The following is a 24919-nucleotide window of genomic DNA, read 5'->3' as shown; positions in this document are numbered from 1 at the left end:
TAAGGAAAATATGAGAAAGCATGTTCCTATCAACAAAATTTTTGTATGAAACTTTCAAAATGCTAAAATTAATCTCCCATATATCCTGAAGCATCATCAGGAACAGAACCCTTCTGTTTCTTTCTTTTATTCATTCATTTTGTCATCTGTTTCCAAGCTCTGAGCCTTTTTTTTCCTCCAGAGCAAAATCTGAAGCTTCAATAGAGACAGCAATGGAGGTGACACTTTAAGAAAGTTAGAGAGGTTAGATCTGGAATGGTTTTGCATAAAATGACACTTTTATGTGCAAAGCTTTCAGGTGACCCAGCAGAAAAGGAAACATCAAGTTTTTCGTGACATACTCAGTTAAGTTACCACAAGTCTTATAAGAGCATAACTTGATTATTGAGACACATGCACTTCCATAAACCTTGCTCAGAGGCCTTAATATTAAAAGAATAAAATGGGGTTTTGTCCCACTTCCTCTTTTTTTTTTTTTTTCCTCCAAAATATAAGCCTCCTGTTATTTATTTACTGCTTTACTAAGGAACAGTTACAACAATCCAAATTATGAATTTTCAGATTAATCTATGTGATTTTACATGCTGCTTAGTCACAAATTGTCATCGTTTGTGATCTCAATAAGTACACTTCTCAGGTAAATAATACTTGACATAATATCTCTTTCTCTTTTTTATTATTTAGTAGTTGTTATAGTCAGTGGCTTGGTTGCATGATAATGCACCTTCTTCTTTTACCTGGATAGCTAGAACAATAAAGCCAGAGAATAAAGACCAGAGGGTTGTGATATACAGCATATGATTCTTCTAGGGGAATTCTTAAGAGTAATATTGATTTTTGAATACACCCCTCAAAGTTTTTTTACCTTTCCACAGTTTTAAAATCTGCCAGACAGTTGTCTGAATAACCATCAATAATATTGAACTAGGTGTATGATGGGACTGATTTAATCTTTCCTTATTTCTGGTGAAAATTGACATTTAATTTAATGTGTTTCTAACCATCCTAGCTTACTTCCAAGAAGCCAAAGCTTTTTTTCTTGTTAAATTAAATCTGATCATATAAAAAAAGTATCATAGTCTGTCAAGTATAAAACATACTACTCATCCATTGACATTAATATTTGATCCATTCCAAATGGGTTTTAAATGCTCCCCTTAAGATATATAATCACTTGGTGAATTTAGAATATATTTAGGATATTTAAATTAAGAATTTCCTGTGTCACCACCAAATTTTCAGGGAAAAGTTTGCTTATGGGATCTAATTACAAAGAAAACCACTCCAAGCATGCAGAGATGAAATGTTGGAAAAAAGACCCATAACTTCCAGAATTCAATTCATGTTATGCCATGCTTTGTGTGACAAATTCTCTGGATCTTGAATTCTGCAGGTTTCTGACACAACATTGAAAGGTTAACTTTAAAGAAAACACACTAGCAAGCCTCCCAGATTATAGGATAAAATCAAATGCCATAATCTCACAGAATGTCTACTGCATCCAAATGAAAGGCAAAGTTACTGGTTTTAGAAGCAACTGATTTGTGCATTCTGCAGTAGTGCAGCAACTGCTGAGGAAAGATCCTTTGCAGTTTTGCTCCTCTGAAATGGAAGCAGTTAATCTGGTTAATATTTTGCAATTTCATAATTTCGTTTAAAATAAAATTTAATTCTTAAAAAAAAAGTGTACAGAAAGAAGAAACCCACATTGATAAGTGCCTTTTATAGCTCAGAACCAGGGACATGAAAGTCCCTTCAGAGCAGCAGGCTGATGTCTGCCATTCTCTAAATGCTGTGGACTGATTTTTCAATGTGTTTTTCCCTTCTGCTCTCATTAACTTTATCGATGAAAGCCAAAGAAAAAGCATTTTCCTGAGAACCTTCCATTTTAATAAACCATCACACTAAACAACTGTAACTTCCCAGGTACAGAAGAAGCTTACAGAATTTATTTGATACAGAGCCACTCCTTCTAATACTTATTAAATATGCGTGAAGCCTGTTAATGACTGTGCTATCCCATCTAGTGAGAATCCTGGACACATGGGATCAATTCCTAGGAGAGTGGTGGAGGCACACTCTTAGATTGGATAAGCAAAATTGGTTCCTTCAGTTTCAGTATTTTAATTACCACTCAGAGTATAAATACGGTAGCCGTAAAAGTTGCATGATGAGAAGTCTTTATTGAAGTGTACATAATCTACCACTGATTCATGGAATGTGCTATTTCTGCAAGGAATGTGAATGATGTGCTGATTTCAATGGAACTATTCTTACTTGCACCAACTGAAAATCAGGTTTGGGACATGCAAAATGTCATAATTAGACACAGTGTTTACATAGGACATGTTTTTATTATTGTTCATCACTGATGTATATACCCTTTCCTCTTCTACTGCCATGACGTGTAAAAAGATGAAAAATTAAAGGAAGTAGCCATCTAATAACTTCTGTGCTATTTCTTTTTCTCTGTTCTTAAGAGTACTGACCAATGTGCATTTTTCCTATGGATGTTTCAACTCCGCTATCTGTAAAGCATCAAGTTATACTCACAGAAATTATAGTAAAAGACAGAAATAAAGTCACTGGATGTCAACATCTTGATCTTGTTTTCTAAAAAAAAAAAAAACAACAAGGCAACAAAATCAGTGTATTTCAGAAAAAAAACAAATGAAAAAAAAATGTAACAAAAAGGAAAGAAAGCAAAAAATATGCTGTTGACAGGTGACAAGAGAAAATAACTTGTAGGAAGGTTTTAAGCCCTGAGGATTTATTTGTACCTGCTGGGTTAGAGACGGCCAAAGAGCAGAAATAATGATCAGACAGACAAATACACAACCACAAATAAGCCTGTGCCATTGCTCCTGGCAACTGTTCATTATTCAAAACAAAAAAAGACCCGTTCTTTCTATAAAGGTAATGGAAGGCTCTGTTTAAAGATTGAGCATCCTGAGAGAACTTTGAAAGTAAAAGGCAGTCTTCCAGAAACATTTCTTGTGATAGGTATTTAGAAACAGGATGTGATTTGTGTAAAGTAAATCAAAAGTGTTCCAAAATCTGCAGCTCCATATCTGTAGCAGTTCAGAAGGGATTGTAGATGTCCATGTTGTTTTGTTGCCATTTACTGAACCAAATAATTTAATTTAATTTCTGGTATAATTTACATGCTCAGCATACTGGGTTTATTCAAAGGTGCAAATAAACTAGTAAATGTTGCACTTTGAAGGAATGGAAGGGGAAAATGGCATACATGAAAGCTTTTCATTGTATACACCACAGAATAAACCGGAAGCCCTAGGTACAACTTTGATTCTGAGGGACAGCGTGTGACCCTTCATGCATTCAAAAAGGTCGTTTGAATATCCCACAGGCACAAATATAGCTTGCCAGTTCACCCAAGGAGTAAATAGTTTTTATAGTGTCACTTAGAGTGACTCCTGGGATGGTGCTGTGCAGGGCCAGGAGCTGGACCCAGTGATCCTTGTGGGTCTCTTCCAACTCAGCATATTCTGTGATTCTGTGAACTGCTAGTCACCTACACCATGAAAATCTACTGGGAGCCATTGGATTCATTTATCCTTTCTATTCTGGCTACTCTGTACTTGTGTTAATTCAACACACTTGCTTGAAGAAAAACAAACTTCCCACATACAAGAAGGGAGCTTGATACAAGAAGCTTGATGCAACAACATTTGCTTGTTTTCTTTTTCCTTTTAACTTTTGAAGAGCTACACTATACCCAGCAGTTTATCAGACTGACATATCTAGTTGTGTTACTGCCTGATGTGATGTGGCACAGCCCACCAGGTACTTGAGAGTCAGGTTCCACTTCTCCATTTTGGCAGCAGCCACTCAGTCCCAGCACAGGTTGCTTTTACTTTCTTTGTTCGCTTTGGTGGGTTAGCATGACACTAACACATATTTGAGTGAAAAATAACAGGAGCAGAGTTAAAGTCACAAGCCTGTGATGACGCATTCCGTACCTACGCTCCCCTCTCAGTCCTTCATGACCACACTGGTGTCTGTATGGTTTATCTAGACCTTTCATTTTAAAGAATAACATAAAAACTGTGTTTGTTTTTTCCCAGTTCCGTATCAAGCTTAATAGTGCATGTCAATTACACTGTCATGTCCAGGCAAGTGCATATGCAGAGTTTAGGTTAACAAAACCATCAAGGCTGCAACTCCCACAAGAAAATTCCCTTCCAATTTCTTTGTTCAGCATAAGTCACCATCAGTATGCTTCCACCCCAGAATTATTACTGGGGTGCTCCACAACATTACAGTGGTCTTTCTACACACAACCTCTGGAACTTTTCCAATAAAATGAGTCTGAATTTTTCCTTTGAAGACAATGAATTTACAGACAAAAAAACTTGTGCAGTTTTTTAGAAGAGCTGACACTCCTCTCTCCTGTTGTGTTTCAGTTTTAAGTGAATAAAAGGAAATCTGTGTAGTTTGAAGTCCCTAGGAATTCTCTCAACTACAAAGAAAGAGGCTCACGTTGCTGAGGTGACAGCAGACAGATAAAACCAATACTCAGGAGAGAAAACACCAGCAGCACCTCACATAGCTCAATTTGAAGCATTATTTTTATTATTTGCAGCTAAATCAATTATGCCTAGTCTTTTTAGCTGTAGATAGGATCTGTTCCTAGTTTTATGTGAATGTTGATGAAAGCATCAGTTTTAGCACACAGTCTGAAGGTTTCTTTGTAGTGAATAAAAAATATATTCAAGCGATATTTTCCCCATTGAAACAAATATTTAAACAACTTCAACCTTCACTTTAATTATGTATAACAATGCCCACTTTTATCCTCAGACAAGCCACATACTTTGAAAATCAGCTTTGCCCAAGGTCTGCAGGCAATTCTAAACAAGTGTTTGAAGACCCCTGAAAATAAGCCTAATGCTACTTGCCTCCAGGGTGGTTATCCCAGTTACACTTCCATATAGTGCTTATGCTAAAGAATTAACCTTTTTATCATACAAGAATGACTTCTGAGTGGCTGCAGCTGAATTAAAATAACAAAGAGAATGGAACATTATAAATTTCATAAGGGGTTTTAGTGGGTCAACTGTGGCAGGATGGAATACCACAGATTCACTTGAGTAAATATGGGAGTATAGCAGTTATGTGTTCCCAAATTTAATTGCCTCTCTCTGGGAAAAGAAGTTAGGGTAATGTTTGCAATGGAAGAATCTTTGCTGAAATTTCTTCCCATCCATAAATCTCTTCCTCAGTAATGTGGGAAGTTTGTTTTTATCAGCTCAGAAATCTATTTTATAGTTGTAATACATAGAAGCAAAGATTACTCAGGGTCTGTTTTCATTTGGTTTGATGTGTGGGGTTTTCTTTACAGAAATTAACAGTTTAGCTTTCTTTTGCGTTGTGATTGCCTAACTTAACCAAGGTCACAAGGATAAGTTGAGATTTGGAAAGGAAGTGTACATAGTTCTGGGCATCTGGGCTCTGCTGTGCAATTGCATGATCTCATCATCCACAAACTCGTCCTTTCCCACAGATCTCCACTCGCTTTGCCACTTTCTCCTCCTGTCTTTGTCAAGCAGGATGTAAGAAGAGGACAGGCTCACACTCATCCCACACTCATCCCACAAAGCACAGCCAGCAGGATCACAGACCAAAAAAGATTATTCCTTTCTTTTCCTCTCTTCTGCCATTTAGTTGTGAAACTAAGGGGAATGCATCAAGCAATAAGTACAACAGGCATGTCTGGAACCAGCCATTAGTGTTCACTCAGCAGACTTAAGAGGTATAAGAGGAAGGAAAGCAGAAGCAGACCCATGTAACGAGTAGTTTCATTGACTTGTGGGGCCAGATGTGGCTCTACTGCAATTTCATTGACTTTTGTGAGATTACCCCTGACTGAATATGGGCTGTGGAGAGATTAGTCCTCTAGGAGAAAATGACACCTCATCAGCCCATATTTTACTTTCTGGAAAACTGCTTATGGCTTGAGAGCACATATTAAGGCATGAAACAAAAGAAAAAAAAAAGAGCAATTACCAGTCAAGGTGAACATAACTAGGCCTACATCAGTGTGATAGAAATTAAATGGCTCATTTTTGTAAGATAGGAAGCTGTGTGGGACATAAAGAAATTACAGAATTTTCTTTCTTTGTGCAGTAATAGAAGGTCCTTGGAAAATAAACAAACAGCAAGCACTAGGAAGGTTTATGTCATTGCACAAGTTAAAATCCCAGCCAAGACAGGGAAAAATACCTTGGATTTAAGTATAGCAATAAAAATATTTTTAGAAGAACATGCGGACAAGCCTTCCAATAAAATGCTTGGATTATCACAGGAAAAAATATGGAATAAAAATGTGTGTGCAGAAGAAGGAAAATAAATGCTATATGAAAGCTCAGAATTAAAGAACAAGATTGTCAGGACTTGGTTTTAGCAAGTGCAAGAACTGAGGATATCTTTGAGCATTTGATTGCCTCCCAGCCACAGTCTTAAAAACAGTCTCATGGCTCCAATATAGACCATTAATAGGCCAGATTCTTCATCCTTACTAAGTGCATCTGGAGCTGTCAGCCTGTGACTCCTCCAGGGGACAGAGAAGGAAAAAACATTGCAAATCTCGGTAGAGCTAAAACAATGGAAGCCTTCAATGTACATTTGTTAGCTAAACTGGATCAAGGGAGGTGTGGATGAATGTTCCCTTCTGCAGCTGTGTAAGAGGAGTGCTACTCTCCAGCAGGAGTGCAGTAATAGCCATCTGGCAAGGTGTGGGGCATGTGAACCCCTTCCACCATCTTATTGGTTGCAAGGATTAACTTTTAGAACTGAAGCCCGTAAAAGTGATTAAACACTCACCATTGTTGTGGGTTAACCCAGGACACTGAAGAGCAGAACAACATCCAGAAGGTGGATCTGGCTGCTAAGGCTGCAGTGGCTCAGGTGGATCTGGGCTGGCAACATAAGGGTGAATTATTCATAGTTTTGTTTTTGTTCAACCCCAGACACACTAAGTACCATGCAGATACTCATTCACTGCTCTCATCTCCACAACCCCTAGCTGGTTGGAAAGGAGGATTAGATGGAAGTAAAAACCTGTGGGTTCAGATAACAATTAATGATTGAAATAATAATAATAATAATAATAATAATAATAATAATAATAATATCATTGTTATTATTATTATTATTATAAAAAAGGGAGAGAAGAATAAACCAAAAATAAATCCCAGTAATGCACAGTGTAATTGCTCACCACCCACTGACTGATGCCCAGCCTGTTCCCCAGCAGTGATTGTTATGCCACAACTGATATCTCATTTTTCTCCATCCCTTTGGTAGAAGAGTGAAGGTCAAAATTTGCTTTCACTTGGAAAGATGTCCAGTACACCTGGAATCAGCTGCCCCAGGGATGGAAACACAGCATTACCATCTGCCACAGACTGATCCAGCCTGCACTGGAACTGAGTGGAGCTCCAGAAATCTGAGAAATACTGATGAAATTACTGTGCCATGCTATATAGCAGAAGAGGTTTTTGAGAAGGTGAAGAAAATGGTCTGAATCCTTCTGAAAGGTGTGTTGCCATAGAACAAAGTCATGGAACCTGCACTGGAGTACCAGTTTTTAGAAAAAGAATGTCAAGATGGACACTGTCAGATGCCAGTGGGTCAATGGATGTGACCAATAAAATAACAACTATGTTTTCTTAGGCATTGTGAGTTTTGTAGAATGTATATTCCAAATTACAATCTGATTGTCAGTCCTCTCTGTCAAGTGACCCAGAAGAAGAACAATTTCGAGTCGGGCTCTGAGCAACGAAAAACCCTTGAAAAAAATCAAACAGGACATACCTCATGCAGAAGATCTTGGGCCACTTTGGACAGAGCAAGACATAAATAACATGCTCAGCATAGCCAAGAGAAATGTCCTTACCTGGATCCTCTGACAGAAAGCACCAGGTGAGACTCTAAGTCAACCCTTTAGGTTTTTGTGTCTGGGATACAGAGGATCTGAGGCCTGCTATACTCCAACTAAAAAAGAAAATAGTGGTTTGAGCTGCTTCAGAAATTATTTGTGCTGAAGCACAGCTCCTGCTAGAACACTGTCTGCCAGTGCTGGGCTGGATGTTTCAAAGGAAGGGTCCCCTCCACACATCATGCAGCCGATTCTACGCAAAGTGGGTCACACTGATCACACAACTTGAATAGAAAACCCCAGTCATTTAGGAATTTTGGAAGTGGAAGTCTTCTGAACTATCCAGAAGGCAAAGATTTCATATTATCACTAGAGAAAGAGGTGACAAGCACTGAAGAAGTCCTCTGTTGACCACCAGAAAAGGACCATTGTGGTTTAACTAAGCAGGTGCTTAAATACCACACAGTCAGTCACTTACTCAGAGCCCTGTGGGGATAGGGGAGACAAATGGGGAAAAAAAGTAAAATTCATGTCTTGAGATAAAAACAGTATGACAGGAGAGAAAGGGAGCAATAACAATAATAATAATAACAACAATAATAGCAATCCTATACAAATCCTATACAAAACAAGTGATGACCTGTTGACCAATACCCAGTCAGTTCCAAAACATCACCCCAAAGCTACCTTTTCTCCTGGTTTATATACTGAGGATGACGTCATATGGTGTGGAATATACCATCGGCCAGTTTGTGCCAGCTGTCCCAGCTGTGTCCCCTCCTTTTTTTGAGGGGGCTTTTTGTGCTCCCCCAACCTCCTCACTGGTCAGGTGGCATGAGAAAAGGAGAAGCCCTTAATTTAGAGTAAACACTGCTTAACAATTACAAAAATCCTTTTTTTTTTTGGTCAATATTCTGGTGCTAAATCTAAAAAACAGAACCATACCAACTACTAGGAAGAAAACTAGCTTTATTCCAGCCAAAACCAGGAACTTGTTTTTATCAATCACAACATAATATATAATTCTAATATAGTAACTATTATCAATAAAATATCATTCAAAAAATAAATTGATCTGATCTATTGTAGTTGAGTTAGGGAGGAGAAGAAACAAAAAAGAGTAATGAAAGAAAACAGAAAGACTGGGTGTTCAAAAAGTTGTTAAAAGTTTTTACTTCTCCTAAAATACTTGCTTCTTAATGAAAACTTACAGCTATTCCAAAGGTTTCTGGAGTCTGTTTTTGCATTTCCCTTTGGAAGGGAACTTACTGCACTGTTCATTCATTCACTGTTAATTCAGCCACTAAAATTTCCACACCAGGAATAGGCCAGGAGCAAAGTTACTCTGATTTTTACACTGTCCCAGAACTGTGTTTTATTACTGTATCACCTCAGGTCCCTAAGTTACAATAGATATCAAAGTCAGCTTTCCAAATCTATTTTCACAATAATTTAAAGTGGTTTCATGTCTTTTTTTTGTTTTTTACATTTTCCATCTGTACCATGTTTAATATATGAAGGCAATTATATGTGAACATGTAAAATGGTCGATTTAATTCCAAAAATAAAGACCACATGTACACTTGAGGAGAATAAACTGTGTTATTCCTTACATTTATCCTATGCAGCAGAATATAAATACAGGTTTTTGTAGTTTGTTCAGAAGTGTTGTTGATAATATTTTATTGCATTCCCTTGTTTCAACTTTATTCAAAGTGGACATAAACAATAAATAAAATTATTGCCAAGGTTACTTTTTCTAAAAGTGGCTGTTGTAATCAGAAAAAGGATGCTATAAAAATGGTATCTAATATCTCACACTTATTCTCCCTCAGTGACTTCTTTGTCAATTGTACTCATTTTGCAAGTCAAAACAAGATCCTTCTGACTGCCAATACTGCAGTTCCACATGTTACTTGGAAACCAGACAATATTCTTCTACTCTCTTTTTCAGTAATAAAGATTTTAGAATAAAAACCATACCTACCCATCTGGATGCAGAAGGTAAACATAAGGCTTTGCAATTCTGCTTTGCAGTTCAGATAGTGGAAAACATATTTATAGTTAAATGTATGAAAATGCTAAAAACCTGGGGCAGGTACTTGGGCTGGCAATTTGTGATTGTCCTTCTGATGCCAAGGCTTTGACTCCAACAGCAGGCCTTGGGGTATGGCAAGCATAGATATTAATGCAGCAGCGATTTTGAGTAAGCACAGCAAAGTTTAAAATAACTGAAATTATACTGAACTGTTGTCTTAGTCAGCATCTCCAGTGAGCTGATTGAGAGCTCAAGTCTGGATCTGAAGCACAGGACTTTTATGGCACAGTTTCTAACAAACTGTCAGACCCTCAGCACCTTATTTAGCCCTGAGTGGTGTAGCAACAGAAAAAACTCTAAATGCAAATATAGTCAAGACTCTATTAAAACTCAGTGTTGTGTTGGTTTCCAAATTTTCTGGTGGACTTTTGGCCTATGTATAGAACCAAGGGAATCCATAACCAATGTAATGAATAGTTTTCCACCTTGAATTGCCTTCTGCCTTCTTCATAGCAAGCCTATGTCATTTCTGATTCTTTACTAGTGATCAAAGATAAAGGAACGAGTATTCCATTGCTACACCTGCAAATGAACTTTTTCTTTATAGCACATACAGAGCACAGAGAATGACTGCTGGAACAGAGACAGAATTAATGCTGACATTAAAACATTGCTCTGTAGGAGATTTTAGGACTTCTTGTTTCAAAAGTATATCTTTAGTATTGTGTATTTCTTACTAATAAATTATGTCTTCCTGTTTCAAATTGACAGGACCAGAAGCAACTCCTTGTATGAACCTAAAGACTTATGTTAAAACAGTGAAGGGAAAACAAATAAATAAATAGATTTTAGGAGGCTTTGCTTTGGGAATGATGCTTTCTTTGTTTTTTTCTCCCTCACAAATTTAACAATCAAATGACTGGTTTTGCTGCAGGTTTAGAAAATATAAAATTTAAAATATTTCCAAGTGGCTAGCACATATAATTTTTAAAAATTACTTGCTCTAACTTGCTTTCTTTGATGTATTTGGAATCTTTAAAAAAACTTTCTGCTAACTATTAACATTGTAACTTACTGTTTGTTAAGCGGCCAAGATCAATTTACAGACCTTTTTTTTTTAAAAAAAAAAAACTTTAAACAGACAAAATTAATGGCATATTATGTGTTGCTTCTGATAATCCTGTTAAAAAAAAAAAAAGCAATACAAATCTAATAAGGGTTTTCAAAGTTTCACTGAACTGTCATTGGAGCAGTTGCTGTATTGATCATTCTCTCTTTTCTTCTGCTCTAAAGGGCTACATTTAAACAGCTCACATGTCTATCAAAAGAATAATCCTTCCTTCAATAACCTCTATTTTGTCTGAGCTTTTAGCACATTTAATGTGCTGCTGCTCTTTTTCTAGAATCAAGAATTTTTAAACAGCATTTGAATAGCACACAGTGGTTCAGTGCAAGGGACCTAAACATATGTACTTATTTAACTATGGAAATTGTCAGTGTCTTTCACAGCTCTACCTGCAACTGTGAAGTTGTCTGTGCTCGAATACTTCGTTGAAGGCATGATTTAGAGAGAGAGATGCTGAAGACTTTTGCACTGTCAAACTCTAATTATCACCAAAGATGATCTTCTAGGTGTTTGTTTACACATATATCACCCCAGCAAACTTCCCAGGACTTAACTTCTCTCTTATTTATGTTCTCCTGTCCCATTGTATGTACTAAGCCCTAAACCAGCTTCCTCTTTAAATTTCAGTGAAGGAAACACATTGCCATCAAGTTGCCCACCAGACATTGGTGCAATTGACATGATTTGCACTAGAATAAGCAACAACCTAAGTGTGTTTACAGTGAATGCATTTTATTTTAGATGTTCAGCCTTGGGCACTGTCAGGTTACCCTCGGAACCTTCTCTAGCTTGACCTTTCCTTGATTATTTTTTCCCCCTGGCAGAAACCTCTGAATAAGCTTTTCCCTTTGCTATTGCTTTTTCTTTCTTCGCAGCTGCCTCTCTTCCTAACATAGAGTTCACCCACCACAAATAGCTGTTGTATTTGTAAATAAGGCAGACAGACAGACACTGACTCATAGCCACATACAGACCACACAAATTATCTGTAGCTCCCACCACATTTCACCTTTCTTGTCTGAAATGAACAATGACCAAAACTGGCTGCTATTAAAGTTCTGCAAAACATATTAAAGGCAAGCTCACCAATAAAGTTTAATAATGTTTTTCTGAGCCATATTTATCTGGTTCATATTACTGGGATTTATGGTGTCTCTGTAGTGCGGGATCTTTGCCCCCTTTCATTTCTTTTCCCCTTAACTGAAAATGTAACCTAGGTTAAACAAAAGCCATAAAAGCTATGATCAGTAAAAAGAGAAAATCAGATGCAGTGTGAGATATTTCAGTCAAGCAGTACAGCTAGAAACTCAACTGAGAGGTGCTGTTGATTCAGTTTATGTGTGATGCTGAATAAGCTGGAAGCTGTTCTCAAGATTCTTTGTTTAAAAACTGAGTACCAAAGAAAGAATTTCTGCCAAGTACTGTCCCATAGCGAATGTAAAAGTAATTTCATTCCTCTTTAATTTCCTCAGATTACAGACAGTCAGGAATCATACAAAGACAGAAAATCTATTCTTAGCTTCACTGGAATGGGTGAATCAGATTAAAGAAGAAACAGCACAAATCTTTGACTGAAACTTCAGCCAAACACTTTCAAATATTGTAGGATAAAAAAGGGTTTAGTTAGCTTTGTGCTATTATTTCGAGCCCATCACTTCATCTTCTCTAGTGAAATCAAAATACTAAAATAACAGAAAAAATATCCTCATTTTTTTTCAAAAAACCTAGAGGATCTTTTTAGACATATACCTCACAGTATGCAGAATATTTTTTCATGTCTGGCTGAGTTTGAAAGCAAATGAATGCACAATAGGAAATTATAAAAAAAAAAAAATTAAAAAATGTTTTAAATTGTATGCTGGGCCAGATATGCAAATTAGTAATTTGCAAACAAGCTTCTTGATAGAGTACTGTCAGCTGGATCCATACCTCTGTCCTTGCTAGAGCTGATGGGCAGCACATGTCATTTTAAAATCCTGCTATCTATAAACTACTGTTTGAGTGTAAACAATTGGTTCTATTTAGCTTTGAATACAATATATTGTGCAAGAAAATCTAGTAAATTATAGAAGCCAGACAAAGCAGAGCAGTGCACATTCTAGGGCTCCCTATTTGCAAAAGGAATTTTCTGAGGATGTGCTACTAATGATGTTACTGTGTGCTGCTGGAAGCTCATTTTCAAAACTTCAGGATTAATTTGCTATCAAAATGGATGACAAGCATTCACACAGAAAATAATGATATTTTTAATTCATAATTTATCATGTCATGTGGTGTCATAAATTAAATAAAGCTGTGTTAATTCTAAGTGAAAACATCCTTTCAGGGGATAGCAATCAGTTCCCATGTGACGTTTTCTCAGACAAAGTGGGAAGGTCTGTAAATAGTTCTCCCTTAAAAAAGTATTTTCAAAATCTGGTGAGGAAGTTTACAGGAAGAAACGTCTGGCATAATAAACTGAATACAGTCATTGTTGGAACTAAAAAAGAGCAAAGCAGATTAATTTTTTTTTTAATGTAGAAATGAATTTGATATCACTTTTCAGTCTCCCTCATTCAAATAAGATTATGTTTGTTGCCAGTAAGATTATTTTCAGTACGGATAGGATAAAAACTGAGGGCCAGACTGAACAACCCTTTCTCTAGTGAAAAACCTGTGGATGAAATAATGACAAAATTTTATACGAAAAACTGAAAAAGAGAAATATTTCACGAAAGTACATGTCGTTCTTTCTACTTCTTTCACTAAACTATAGGGACAAGAAGTAGCATAAGCTAAAAATATCCAGAAAAAAATGGTAGGGTAACCTTCCTCCCAGACATAATGATAGAGAGCACAGCACACTGCATTTAAGTAGGAAACTGAACAAACCCCAAGCAATTCTAGCAACTCCCATGCTTCTGCTGCACTTGTGAATATCAGAGTGCCTTGGAGACAAGGCTTTGCTGTTGGCTGGAGGAGTCCTTGGGGAGGTGGGAGCTCTGGCTCAGATGACTCTTCAGTTTGCTTTCCCTCCCCTTGCTGGCTGTCCTCATTCTCCTCAGAGAGCTCATACCGCGTCAGAGAGAGCACAAAGCACTATCTCCTTTGTTCCAGGAGACAGCTGGGAAGTTGGAACTGAGCTGCTTGACTGTATTTGGACTTGGCTCATTATGAGCATACCCAAAATATTCACACGAGGAAAAATTGCAAGCAGAATTTAAGGTGCACCTAGATATTTAAGGGGTGAATGGAGATGTAAATGCTAGTCAAACACAAAAGAACATTTAGGCACCCAGGAATTCATCTGGATTGTGCAAGGGCTGAGCACAAACTCATCAAACTAATAGTGGTCAGATTTCTACACCCACACATTTTGGGTCAGCATTGTACAAAGGTGCAAACTGGGTATTGAAAGCAAATGCTGTCCTGCTAATGCAGAGCCCTGACTGTAAGTAGAACATGTTAAGCCAGACACTAATTTTACAAAAAATGGAAATGTAATCTTGCAGTCCCAAATCCAATGCAGCCTTCTCCAATTTAAGCCTTCTAATCATGTTCCTGGGAAGTGCATGACCACTATGCATCTTCTCTTTGAATATAGCTTTGGATTAGATGTCCAGGTCTCTTAAAATAGAGAACTGTAAATGTGCAGGCCATTACAGATGGAGACAGATCAATACATCACGTATTAACAGGTAAAGTGGAGTCAAATAATCCCTTCTACTTGAATTTGATATTAAATTTATTACTTCTTTTCAAGCTCTAAATACCATTGACGCAAATACAATTAGAAATTTCCTGATAGTACAACGATTTTTAACCTAGCAGGAAAAGGCAAAACACTATCTGAAGGCTGGAACTCTAATGAGGTCAGGGACCAGTATTCCACATGTGAAGAAGGGTGGTACAGTTCATAATGCTAGGTCCCCAGCAATATTTATACTAAAAGCTGGCATATTTGTAGAAAAGAAAAGAAAAGAAAAGAAAAGAAAAGAAAAGAAAAGAAAAGAAAAGAAAAGAAAAGAAAAGAAAAGAAAAGAAAAGAAAAGAAAAGAAAAGAAAAAGAAAAAAAAAAAAAAAAAAGCCTAGTGTTTGGATCTTCAGACCAAAGAATTGAATTTCATCTGATTTTGTCAACAAACTCCTGTGTCAGATAAGTGAAGTCACTCATATTAAGCTTTTCATAAATGATGTTAAGCTTTTCATAAATGATTCTCCTAATTTCTAATTTTCTGGGTAACCATCTTAAAAACATTGAGTTTGTTTTTCAAAGGTCCTGAATAGTTACATCTGTAATTAAAGCTATGGAAAAGACACCTAGAAGATGCTTTAAGTGTGCTAAAGTCCTTGAAAAATCAATATTCTGTGGTACAATGTTTGAAAGCTTAAACTGCAGCTATTTTGCTATACATCTTGCTCATATGCAAATGGAGATCAACTTCTTACATTACCTAATGGGCATTTCGATAATAAATTCATTACACATATAAGGCAAAATTTCTGCAATACTTGGCTACCTCAGTCAGATGGAAGGCTGGTAGTATTTTTTTTTAACACATCACAAATCCCTGTGGCTGTGTCAGAACCCAGGACGTACCCCTGACGGTCCTGAATGATCTGAGCCCCAGCCAGGGGGCTTTGAAGCCCTGGCAGGGGGGTTGGAGACCCTGGCATGCAGCCAAATACTCCTGTGGCTTTGAGCTTGACCCATGGAACAATTTACCACCTTTGTATGAAGAATTACAGGTCACAAAAGTTCAGATAGCATAGTAGTAGCAACCACAGGGTGAAGGGAAAAATTTTGGAGCATGGTACGGGGGGGTTTGGAATTCTGTACATGGGGGTCAGGGGTTCCAAGATGGAGGGACTTGGGTGTGCCCTGTCCTTCTTCTTTCTTCTCCCTGGCATCCATGTTCAGGATGATGTTGGCATTCACAGATTGGTTTAGAGAGTCACTGTCTAACACAGGTGATAGGTATTGGAACATAATTGTAAACATAGTGTACATAGTTTTTAGTATAAAAGATACCAGCCTGAGAGTCGGAGAGTGTGCCTTGAACTGACCTGCTGAACAGACCTCGGCAGGCCAGACAAAAATGTTTTACATAAAAAAAATAAACATCCTTGAGAACGTGAACCGAAGACTTCTTGACTCCTTCTTCTACGGCTGGGTTGGGAAAAAGAGACTTTTAACATACCTTGGAATCATCTCAACCAGAGAAAACCCGAGATGGCTGCACATGAATTCTGTACTTGTATGTCTCCTCACACAGCACTGATATGAGGAAACAAGTTTCAGACCTCTACCATCTCTACTTCATTTTTTAAAATTTTTTCTTTGTATACTGGTTTCCATGGAAATTTAGTTGAGCTGAACACTCGTTATATACATTAGTTGTCATATACTGTTTAATAACTTTGCATAAGTATAGTGGTGCTTAGAAATTCAGGAGGGCATAATGAAACTCTCCAGTTTCATCAGACGAGTTCTGGGCAGACAACAGTGTGTAGTTAAAAAATATGATACTGAAACAAAGAAAATTACATTCTGTCCATTTTTCACTTGAAACAACAGCCAAACACATTGCTTATAGCAGTCAATTTGGACATTTCTAGGGCCCTGAAGAGAGATGGGAAAGCTGTTGGGCAGAGCCATCAGGTGTACTAATGAGATAAGGGAGCTGGAGAGATCCTTTGAAAATAGTTGTTGGAGAGGCTAGGAGGAGGGAGTTTGGAGGTTTGGGTTTTTCATTTTGGGGCCACATATGCTCCAGGAAAGATTCATATTTCCTATCTCAAAGGAACACACATAGTATACCAGTAGGAAATACCAAACAATCATAAGCAGTGCCCAGCAACTTCTGCTCTCAGTGGATGTAAGTACAGAGATGATGAAAAGGCAGCTAAACACCAAATTGAATAACACTGACTCTAAAATAAATCACAGTACTCAGTTCAAGTGTAACCAATATTATCCACATTCTTTTGCCAAAACAATAAGAAATTATTGTCAATTCTTCACAGACATTTTAAGACAACGTTGCTTTTCCTTCACTTCTAGGGTAGAAAATCATTGTGTGGAGAATGTTCAAGAATGTATCTTTTTTCCTTGTCAGACATTCCATAACTGACTAACCTGCTTATTCTCTTGGAAAAAAAATAAATCAATAAAAACAATTAGTTGAGTTGAAATTATATGTTTGACAGTTCAGCAAAAGTTCAGTTTTTTCAAATGTGGATATACTAAACTTTGTGGATGAGTTTAAGTAATCTAGATTATTCATGCAAACTAGAAATTACTCAGGAAAATAGACATTTTTATTTACAGAATTATTTAAAATATTTTTTCTCTTGATTATGATCTCTACTTGCTTAAAACATACACAGATTGTTCCAAAATCATACATGACCCAGAAAATAGACATCTGAAGAATTTTCAATATTTCTTTTTAGCTTGCAAACTTTCTCTTACCAGTCAGTTCATGCCCACTAAATTTTATATGTATTTTCTTCCACTAATGATGACAGAAAACTGATTCAAAAAAGTAATTGTGCTGGATTTCTTCAGTTTAAGGGAACAGTTCCCTTAAACTTCACTTTTCATATGAAAAAAAAAGAATATGAATAAAAAATTCACATGTGCTCTTATGTTCTTTCAAACTTAATGCTCTTTGGATTTTTGTCTCATAAACCTTTGGGGTTTTCTGAAAAAATATTGACACAAATAAATGCTTTGTATGTTTTAAAAAATAAAAATAACTCATTATGCTTTTTTATGAATATGAGATAATCATATCTCTTTTGAAACACCTCTATGCAAGTGTAAACTACAAAATGCTCTCAGATCTTTAGGAGATCAAAAAGCTCATATCTTTGAAAGTCAGTCTCAGTTAACTGCAAAAACTTCTACACATTTGGATATTTTATGATTGTTAAAATTTTGAATATTTAAGGACAGGACTAAGATTAACAGAAAGTGGGGTAAGGTATGTCTTGCATGTATTTGTGGTAAGGTACTTCTTGCGTGTATTTTTGTTCTAAGGAGAGTAGTGTACAAATCTGTTTGCAGAAAAATTAATTTTGGAGGGCTTAGCCAGTAAGAACATTAACCTTTTCAGACAATTTTATATAGATTTATTCAGAAATTCTTTCCCTAATGATCTCACCCAGGCTTTGCTTTGACGTAACTGGGGCTTGTGTATTTAGCTGCTGAAGATGTCTAGATTTGCCCTCATTCTATCTGAGGAAGAATATTTCCTCCTTCCATCCAAATGAGGTCCTCCCAGACCTCATGTTAGGCAATGAAAGGAAGAATGAGGTCAGTTAAAGATGACAGAACACCATGGAAAAGAAATGTCTTTTGAAACTAATACATTACAAGATCTTCTGATGAAGGAAAGAATGGACGAACACCTTTTCTCTCTTCTCTCTTCTCTTCTCTTCCCTTCTTTTTTTTTCTGTTTTTTTTTTTTTTTTTTTTTTTTTTTTTTTGTTCCTAATAGAAGATTAAGATTCAAGAATTATGTATGTGAAAAGCAAATGCAAAAATCATGTCTATCATGTTATATCACTTATAATTTTCATCCTATCTGAAAATTATGTAGTGTATATTTTTGTCAAAACTTGAATCAACATTAAGGGTCAAGGACACTATAATTGACTAACCCAGCAATGAACTTACATATTTCTTTATTTTCCAGACACTATGGCCTAAGAAAAAAAGAAATCCTTATATAAAAGGAATACAGAATAAGAATGTGGTAATAGGAGGAAGCCAACATAAAACAAACCAAATCAAGGATCAACAAAATATCTTAGAGTTATATTCAGTCACACTCAGCTGGGACATGGGAAAGGAGACTAATTACAGAGGTTAGATGGGTCAGAAGTTAGGAAATTAACCTTAGATTTAGAAGACTCACATTCTATTCCCTACTGTACCACAGACTTCCTAGGTGAAACTGGTCAAATCCTTTTACTTCTGTCTTGATTTCAATTCTTCAAATGCAAAACTGAGGATAATAATACTTCCCCCACACGTTCTGTTAATGATTTTCATTATTTGAATGTTACAGTGGTTTAGATTGTATAGATTTGGATAAGGGCAAAGAGAAGGACAAAAGAAATGGTGTTTTTTTGAGAAGCTGAACTGCCTACAGAGAAAAAGACTCCAAAATAATTATAACCATTAAGGCAAACTCTGCCCTCAATGGGTTGCAATTCAGATAGCTGAAATTTATGCTGTAATGTCACTGTGGGTATTTATTTCCTTAAATCTCCTCTTTGTTTAAATCAGAGCCCTACCATTACTTTGGCCCAATTTTTTGTGCTGAAATAGAATGGTATTTATTAATAGTTTGCTCTTTTAGTTTAAGTCTATAATTTAAAGTAACTATGAAAATCAAGATTCAGTAAAACCTGTGTCCAGAAGTTCACAGAAGCTCTGGTAAGGGTGGCACCGTTTTTGAAAGTGTTCCTAAATTATATCATTTGCATTGTTTGTGGTATTATATACACTTAACAGTTTTCAAAGAACTAGCTGACAATTGAATCTGTTTCTGTACATTCATTTAATTAAAAAATATATATTTTCTTGGTCTTATGTTTATTATTTTCAATATAGGTGATAAACTGCTGAGGCTGAAACATATCACTCTGAATCCAGTATAGTCAGGACAGTTCTAAATTGCATCAAATTTCACAATTCTTCCTTTAAAAAGCCAGGCCATGAAAAGACATTTCACAAGGAAAGTTAACAGTAACAAAAAAAAGTAGATAAGACCAGCCAATAAATTAATTTATATGCACACCCACAGACTCTTTTCCTAGGGCAAATAGCTCAGCTGTCTACAGCTTCCTCTCACCTTTTCAGTACCTCTGTGTATCACTTATCCACATGGGTATTCCAAGGGGTAAATGGGAGTGAGAGCAATTAACTGGGCAGTGCAGTCTAATGGAGTGGTGGCCCTCGTTATGCTCCCCTTATTTGCGTCACCTGCTCCAACTCTTTTTCTTAAGAGGCATCTGCCAAACTGCACAGCACTCTTCCCTGCTTGTGCAGGTAATGCTCTTCATGTGGCCTCTTAAATGGAACAATTATCCTCAGGGAAGTGAGTCACACTTCAGTTAATGATGATGCTGAAGCTTGTAGGGGACAAGGTAAAGGTTAACATGAATATTTTGCAGCCAATATATTAACTGTTACATCCAGTTTTCCTGGGAAAAGAGCAGTGGTTAGCTTGATCCTGGCCACTACAAATGTCTGTAAAATTAAGAAGATCCAAAGAATAAATTTAATTCAGTCAAGAACTCACTAAACAGCATCCAAAGATAGGGGAAAATATTACCAAGTTTTTAAAATTTATTTCATCGGGTATAAATGTTGATCCCTATTTGATAAAACTACTTTTCAATCCACCCACCCAGGGACTTCTCAAGTAAATCCACTGATTTACAGCTCGTGCATGACTTTATGACCTTCTGATAAAGTCTTAGGGTTACAGATTATTGAAATCAATTAAACTACTTAACACTAGCCTTTACAGTACGCTATAAGGACAGTGCAAAAATTCTGAGATTAAGTTGTTTATTAAAAGCAAGAATCAACAGAATTGATAGGTAATTTATTTCCAAATATTATGAAAATCCTACATACATAACAATTACAATGGTATTATAGGTCATGTCAAAATGGCATGAAAAATCTTAAAGATTAAAAACAACTAATCAAAGACTGGTAGCATTTTACAATAGAGATCCAGCAGATTTTCATTAGCCTATAAAGAAATCTATAAGTAGGTTTTATAAAAGAAATTCAATTTTCTTTTCTGAATTCATGAGTGTCACTATATAAAAGAGTTTGCATTTTAAATGAAAATGAAACACAGAAATTCAACCACACAACACATATTACAGAAACAAGACCTTTTCAATACCTGTGAAAGCCTACAAATTAAGACTTTAATGTAATATTCTGCATACTATTTCATACTTAATTGTATTTTCGTTTTCTTATTATATATGGCAGAACAATCATTAATTTAGGGTTTCTGTTGATATTTTTGTTCTTTTTTTTTTTTTTTTTGGACTTCAAGCAGCACTCTTGCATGCTGCTCTGAGAAAGGTATGAGAGGAGTCTTGGGTTTTTTCATTGAATATTTGAAAATAGCTTAGAGTAGCAAATTTTCAGACAGATTCCCTCAAAATATCTTTTGTAAAGCATAAGAATTGATTGTTTTCCTTGGTTGTTACTCCCAACTCCCATTCCAGTAGCAAATCCAGCATATCCTGAAGACAACACAGCACCCAAGTGGAAGTACAACCAATGTACCAATGACAAAAGTTGCAATTCAGAAAAATAAAGACGAAATAGCTCTCCTTTGCACCTACACACCTAAAAAATAATTTTAACCCAGTTTTGCCATCTCAAAATACTGTTCTTCCACAAATACTTTTTCTTTTACTCTTTATCTCATACAGTTTTAAAATAATAACAAAGTCTCTACATTGGATTCCATTGCTTCCAGGACTGACTTGGTGTGAGTCAGATCTCAAGACCCTTAGTGACACTAAACATACCACTCAACACAGCTCATATAATAAGAACTGACCAGGACCAAAATCATCTCTCTAGTCAATCTGATGTTGATTCTGCTGTGCAAAGATTTTGTGTACAGAACCAAAAGAGCAAGGAACTTAAATAGAATAGATGACATGAAATCTAGCCCAATTTTAACTTAAGGTACATGGTGGACTAACTCAAATGAAACACTGATGATCCCATTGTATGCTATGTGACTCCCAAAGGACCAAATAACTCCCAAAGGATCAAAGCCACAAATAACCGTAATTTCTTCAGGAGATTCTTAAACATGTTGATTAATTTTACTCCTAGCCATTGGGTTTCTTTGTGCAGCTGCTGAAACAGTACCTTGTCCTGCAGTATTCAAACTGACAGCAGCCATCCATAGCAGTAATTGCATATAGCATTCCCTACAACAGAATCAGTTGTCCATGTTTGACCCTGGCATGGAAGCCACTCATAAACACACAAACCCTTGTTTAAGCAGCAGACGGATCAGGAGGAGTGGGAAGATCCCAGCTTTACTCCTGCCAGAACCTGGCTGTGCTGCTTGGCTGTCGGATTTGGCTGTGGCGGCAGGTTGTGCTGCCCCGTGGCTGACAGTACGGCAGTGCAGGTCTGGGGAGCCCTCTCCCAAAGCAGCAAGATCTCTCCCTGTACCCTATGTGCAGCAGTGGCTGCCAGGCCACTTCCCAGGGCAAGGTTCCCTCTGCCTACCCCAACATAAACTTACCTGTAAAAGGGTGCTTGAAGCCATTTCAGAGCAAAAGCTGTATTCTCTCAACATATGCTTTCTCCTTTTCCTTTGTGAAACTCATCTTTCTGAGTTAAAAGGGAATATATCTTATGGTGTAAATAGGAATCCAGACTAACCTCTCTCTAAAGACACTTATAATCAAATAGCATAAATCATATAGTTAACCTTCTGACACAGCAATTTTAATTAATACATTTTTAATCATACATGACAAGTTGTATCTCCTAATGAGTGATGACACTGGCTAGAGAAAGAAGTATGGTATTGGGCCTCAGAAATTTTGCATTAGGCATGGCTGTGTGGATTTTAACAATCTCCTTACATTCCCATTCAGGAAAGCTCCTGAGCTGAAGCTTCAATATGAACGTATGAGTTGCCTACAGACATTCTAAAAAAATCTCTTTGAATCAAAGTCTTCACTTCCAGGTAGCTTTTTTCTCAATATGGACAATAGAGACTACCTAATCTAATTGCACTCTCAGAAGAACAGAAGGATAATTTCTAAACTCTTTGGGGCTAAAAGATGTCACTCACACTTTCATCTTGAGATAGTTTAATTACTAATCTCTACAGATGGGTTTTTCTTCTTAAACACAGTGAAGGAAGATGGAGGAAAAAGGTTTTATTTCCTTGTAATATTAGTGATGTGTTTGATGGTCCAGTTCACTAGAAGATCAACAGCATGTGAAGATTTCCCCAGAGACCTTCATCATTACTGGTGTAGATCTCACCACTATTCAACACATTTATTGCTCTGTCTCTTTTCACAGATGGCTGTGACACTAGTTTTCCTCCTTGGCTTTTTTTAGCAACTGTACTTTAAAGAAAACAAGCTGGACTAACAAATCTTGTTAACATTCTAACATAAAGCACTAAAAGGGTAGAAAAAAATCTCAGTTAAAAGTGAAATGTACCATATGCCCTCGAACAACTATGCATCATTTAGAACTGCCTTTGTGACTGTCTTATTGTCCCCAATTGCACCTGAATGTATGTAGAGATAAAACTTTCAGTACATGCTGTAAATATCTTCCTTTTCATTATTCTTTTTGTCAGTACTGAAAAATACTTTTTTTTGCATAGTTTTTTTTCTGAGAGATTTTATATAAAGAAGCTATGTAACTGTTTCATAGATATCCTTTACTATGAGCATTTTCAGTTCAAGAATGTAAACCAATTTTAATTAATGGGGATGAGTTTTTAACCTACTTAATTTTACAGGACTTAGTAAAGATAAAAGTGATGTATGGAGAGTTGCTCTCTTTGAGTGTGTTATAACCCTTATTTGCATAATAAAGAGACTATGCATAAACGTAAGAGCAATCATAAATGTAAATTAATGAAGACATTTATGGACACATGAAAATGTATACCATATCGGGGAAAAAATATAAGATATTAATGTTGACAGATTCAATACACATGTAATGTATGTTAATATTATTATAAATACTTATTCACAAGCTTATATTAATATTGTCATTATGAATCATATTCTGTCAGTTCCCATGAGAAAATAGAAATACATGATGGCAATACACAGTGGCAAAGTGGCATTGTCATGTTTATATTAATGTCAAGTTCAAATTAAAATTAGTTCTAAAATTAGTGACAAAGACATTGTTTTGCATTTAAAAACAATCAGCATTCATGTTAATGCTGCTAATAAATTGATATTGAAATAACCAGCTTCAATAACTATAGATTGAATGTGTTTGTTGTCAAAGTAAATGGAAATATAATCTTTTGAAGTTGTCATAACCGAGAAATGAATAAGGAAAATGATGCACAGAATCTTTGCTTATGAATATGATGGTTCTGATTCTTTTTCCTGATGACATTATTTTGCCTTAGAGTTGGTTTATGGATGTCACCCTGTCCTGTGGGTTTTTTTTGCTTACGCCACAGCAGTCAGGTTCAGGACTTGCTGAAGGGCATATATGGCTCTGAGATCAAAACAGAGGGTAGCCACTGGGTATCATAGGGTTGACTGAGCAGTACTTCACCTTCCTTCACCTCAGTTTCAGCTTTGGATCACATGCAGTGTTGAATTATCTTTGGTCCAGCTACTGCAAGAGGAATCATGATGCTTGTTTGCTTAGTTACATCTCCATTCAATTTCCTAAGAAATATTTAAAGGAGAACTTATGCTAAATATAGGGGTTTTATGAACATGATGATTGAAATTGTTTCACCTTTCTTCTTCAGCACTGTGTCAGTGAGGAACTGTTTGTCATATTCATAGTACAGTCAGCGTTTTTGTTCATTGTAGGCACAGTTTGTGGTAACTGGGAGGGGGGCTGGGGCCGAGCCTCATCCCCAGTGGGCTACAACTGTGTAGGACAGGTGAACAGCATTGAAGGTAAGAGTGCTGAGGTGTACTGCCCAATCACAAAAGGGAAGAAAGGGCACACAGGTGTAATGCGCATAAGATGAAGGGTATAAAAGTTTGTACTGAAGAACAAGAAAGGGCTGATGCTTGAAGCCTTCTTTGGTGTCAGTCATACCTCCACCATCAGTTCTGGTTTTGT

Source organism: Pyrgilauda ruficollis, unplaced genomic scaffold (genome assembly GCF_017590135.1).
Source record: "Pyrgilauda ruficollis isolate IOZ18807 unplaced genomic scaffold, ASM1759013v1 scaffold41, whole genome shotgun sequence".
NCBI lineage: Eukaryota > Metazoa > Chordata > Aves > Passeriformes > Passeridae > Pyrgilauda > Pyrgilauda ruficollis.
The sequence above is the reverse complement of the archived record's forward strand: the minus strand, read 5'-3'. Positions refer to the sequence as shown.